Source organism: Eumetopias jubatus, unplaced genomic scaffold, assembly GCF_037043125.1.
Source record: "Eumetopias jubatus isolate StellerSeaLion01/CBP00866 unplaced genomic scaffold, mEumJub1_p1.0 scaffold_17, whole genome shotgun sequence".
NCBI classification, from domain to species: domain Eukaryota; kingdom Metazoa; phylum Chordata; class Mammalia; order Carnivora; family Otariidae; genus Eumetopias; species Eumetopias jubatus.
In genome coordinates, this window is record NW_028274823.1 from 26,981,521 (window position 1) to 26,985,860 (window position 4,340).

Here is a 4,340-nt window from a genome sequence, read left to right on the forward strand (position 1 = left end):
GCCTCTCAAATAATAAGTAAATTTTTTTAAAAAGTGTCACCCAAATCTAGGATTGAACCAATGACCTTGAATCTAATGTTCTCCCAGTTTCATCTAATTTAAAGTCTTCTCCTCCCTCCTTTCTGCCCCAAAATAGGAAAATCCTGTTTTTTCTAGAGTAACAGAAAAAGGTCAGAATTCACACTTTGTTGGGAGTATTTTAAGTGCTACTCTGAGTTCTTGGTGTTATCTAGTCCTTTAACAAACATTTACTGAACCTTGGCTCTATGCCAACTGCTTGAATTACAGCAATGAATATAGAAGTGATAAAAAGTGTCACTATTCTCAAATTTTTATAAATACAGAATCATATGAATCTTATATACTGTTCTGCAGCTTTTTAAAATGTCATTCATTGTGGCCATTTTCCCATAGCAGGTATCTAGATCTATTTACTTCTTTTTACAATCCAGTATAGTGCATGGATGTGCCATAATTTATCAGTCTCTTGTTGGACTTTTATGTTGTTTTAGTTTTTTCCTATTAAAAATAGTCTTGGGGCACCTGGGTGGCTCAGTCGTTAAGCGTCTGACTTCAGCTCAGGTCATGATCCCAGGGTCCTGGGATCGAGCCCCGCATTGGGCTCCCTGCTCAGCGGGAAGCCAGCTTCTCCCTCTCCCACTCTCCCTGCTTGTGTTCCCTCTCTCGCTGTGTCTCTCTCTGTCAAATAAATAAATACAATCTTAAAAACAAAAAAACACTCTAATTTTTTAAAAAGAAAGAAAAAGAAAATACATCACCCGAATGAAGTCCAGCTTCCATTTCTACTTTTGCCTTAAGCAGTCAACCAGCCAACATGGAACACTTACTGTGTGTGTCCAGCTGCCTGTTTGGCACTGTGTGTCTGTGTAGGAGACTCGCTACTCTTAAAGAACTTGTGATTAGTTGGAGAGTTATGGCTAACTTGAGGTCCTAACCTAAGGACTACCATTAGGCAGTATGTATTTGACTGCAGACCATATATGCTAAGAACTCAGAGGGAAACCCATCCCCTCTCTGTGTCTGGTTTTAGACTAGTTATTTTTTCAGCAAAGTTTCTTTTGCCTTGATGAAAATATGCTTGTATGAGCATATAAATAAGGCAGGTAAGGAGGATCAGGCTCCAAACTTTCTGGAGAAGGTATATTTTTAGCAAAGACACATGAAATAATGTGACATCAGACTAAGTCATACTTCCAACTGTCTTCTGTTCATAAAAATTAAACTATTTCTATCTATATAGAAGGTAAAAATAAAGAGCTATGACTCCATTGGTATGGCTCAGTTGATGGTGACACATCAATCTATGTGGTTGTAGTTTTGCTTATAAATTTGTGTTTACATGGTTTTGCATTGCATTATTTGACACACAGGTTTTTTTCCTTTTCACTTGTGCCATATTTTTGCTTAAGGCATTTGGGCTATCTTGGTAACCATTCTTAAAATCAAAACAAAAGTTTTTGGATAAAAAAAAGGTTTCTGGGGCGCCTGGGTGGCTCTGTTGGTTAAGCGACTGCCTTCGGCTCAGGTCATGATCCTGGAGTCCCGGGATCGAGTCCCACATCGGGCTTCCTGCTCAGCGGGGAGTCTGCTTCTCCCTCTGACCCTCTTCCCTCTCGTGCTTTCTATCTCTCATTCTCTCTCTCTCTCAAATAAATAAATAAAATCTTTAAAAAAAGTTGTTAAAAAATAAAAAAAATTAAAAAAAGGTTTTTGTGTTTTGGCCTCAACAGTCTCTCTGTGCTTAAGCCTATCCAAAAGGTTCTGTGTATTTTTGTAATTCTCTCTCTGTCATCCTTTCCCCTTCTCAGAATTATCTGTTCATCCACCTCTTCTAAATCTGAGTTTAGGCTGAACCAGAGTTGCCAAGGCCTCAGGAGCCTACAAAGAGGCTCTGCTGCTCAGTTACACTTCAGGACCTTGGACAGCTCTCCAGCTTTCCTGGTGCGCTCCCTACTTACTAGACTTTGTAGAATGTCAGAATGGAATTGAATTTGAAAAACCATTTAGTCCACCCGCTGCCTTTTGCTGATGCCCAGAGAAAGGATCCCAGTCAGCAAATATTTCAGGATTATTAACAGCTTGGCTGTGAGAGATACAGAGGGCTTGGAGGCCTCTCTTTCCTCCAGCATTTCTTATACCCACATGTCTGCTGATGCCTAAAAAAAAAATCTTTCAGTTCAATTCAGCAAACTTCAATGGATCAAGCTTTTCCCTCCATGGAAAGAGAAAAGGCCTAAACACAGGTATACTCTGGGAAGGGGAACAAAGGGACTTTAGTTTGAATGAAAAAATAATCCCTCCTAAGGGCTGGTCTCCATAGGGACTAGAGGAAGAAAGAACAGCAGAGCACTGGGGACCCAAAAGGGGCTAGAGAGGCAATGGCAGAATGAAGTAGAGAAGAGGGGCATTCAGTGAAGTCTGGTCTCTGAAAGCAGACGTGGTGAGCTTCACACTGTTCACACCAGTGCACCTTACCTTCCTAAATGAGAATACAGAGACCTGTTGTCTTCCCTCCAACTATGCATAGCAAGTCACTAGACCATTTTCAGAAGATGTTTATGTAATGATTTAATACGTTTTTCTTCATTGTTACTCACAATAAACTTAGAAAGGGTTTTATTATCTCTGTTTTTCAAATGAATATACTAAGAAGTTGGGTAACTTGCCTAAAGTGACACAGCTAGAAAATGGCAGAACTGAGTCTTGAACCCACTTTCTCTGACTCTAAGCTGCTGTTCCTTCCATCATACTGCATCCCTAATGGATTTTTGTGTGTGTGGTAACATATTCAGAACATGAGCTATTTAAACAATTTTAAAATGTACAATTCAGTGGTGGTAAGTACTTTCACAATGTCATGTAATCATTGCCACTAGATAGTGGCCACTATTTCTAAAACTTTTTCATTATTCCAAACAGAAACTTTCATTAAGTAATAACTCCCCAATTCCCCCGACCCCAGCCCTTGGTAACTTCTATTCTACATTCTGTCTCTTTGATCTTGATTATTCTAGATACCTCATGTAAGTGGAATGTGTCTGAATTCTCTTTATTTATTCTCTTGTGTCTGAATTCTATTCAGCATAATGTTTTCAAGATTCATCCATGTTGTAGCATGTATTAGAACTTCATTTCTTTCTATGGCCTAATAGAGTCTTGTGGTTGCAAAGGACATATTCACTGAGGTCACCAGAAGTAATGAGGGGTGATTGTAAGGAACCTTAGAGAATTAAAGAAGGCAGACTTCTCAGCAACAGGGCTAGAGGTTCAGGAATAGCTATATGACTGGGCTGACCGGGGACTTAAAAGCAGTTTGGAATCTAATCACAACTCTAGGGACCCAAATATCTCATTGCCCCCTTCATGGCAGTAATTTGCTAATTTTCTGATAGTCGGCCATTTTGCCAACTCAGTGATATTCTGTTTCCACGGCTTCTGTATGGTCTGGCACTACCAACCACCTACTCACTTTTTGAGAGGCAACACTCAGGCTTTTGTTGACGCCAGATTTCTACTGTTTCAAGGACATGCTATCTTTTCTCTGTGCCCTTCATTTCCTGTGCCCACTGTCAGCTGACAGACTATCTTCAAAAATCTCTATTTTCTGATTGGCCTGGTTAATCTCCAATCATTTCATATCATACCACCTCATAAGCCACCTGCTCCCCTAGACATTAGCTGCCCTTGAGTCAAGCATCTTCCCCTTCTCTGATCAGTGTGGCCAGGGTGGTAAGTCCCATGCTATTGAATATGGCTTTTAATGGTAAAGGCCTGCTTCTCTCGGGAGAAGGTTGGGAGCATGGCGGGCAGGTGCCCTGGGAGTCATTGACTTCATCCTTCTAGATCAGCTCTCCTGTGCTCTGCTATGAGGCTGTCTGTCCATTGTACTATAACCCTATGGCCTGCCTCTACTTCTGTGACTTCACAAGTCATGGAGCACAGGTGTATATTCTGAGTTGATGTGTACTATGCAGATATTTCTGCACATATTTTTTAAATTATGCAAATAGTTGCCATATGGTGATATGTAGTTTGGAGTTGCTTGAAACATCCCCAGCTTATTTCAAGCTGCCTACTTACAGTTTCTGAATGAGGTTGTTTCTCTCAAGACTGAAAATCTGTTGTCAGTTCTCTTGCCAAGTCTACAATAACAAGAAGATAGAACACAGGTGTGAGCAAATGCATGAAGTGGGTTCCACTTACCATAAACTGTCATAAAAAGGACTGGATTATGGGGATAAGACCATTCCTAGTTCTGTGACTATGACAGAGGATGTAGTGTTCACCAAACAAAGACTTTTTGTGAGTAGGAAATAAAC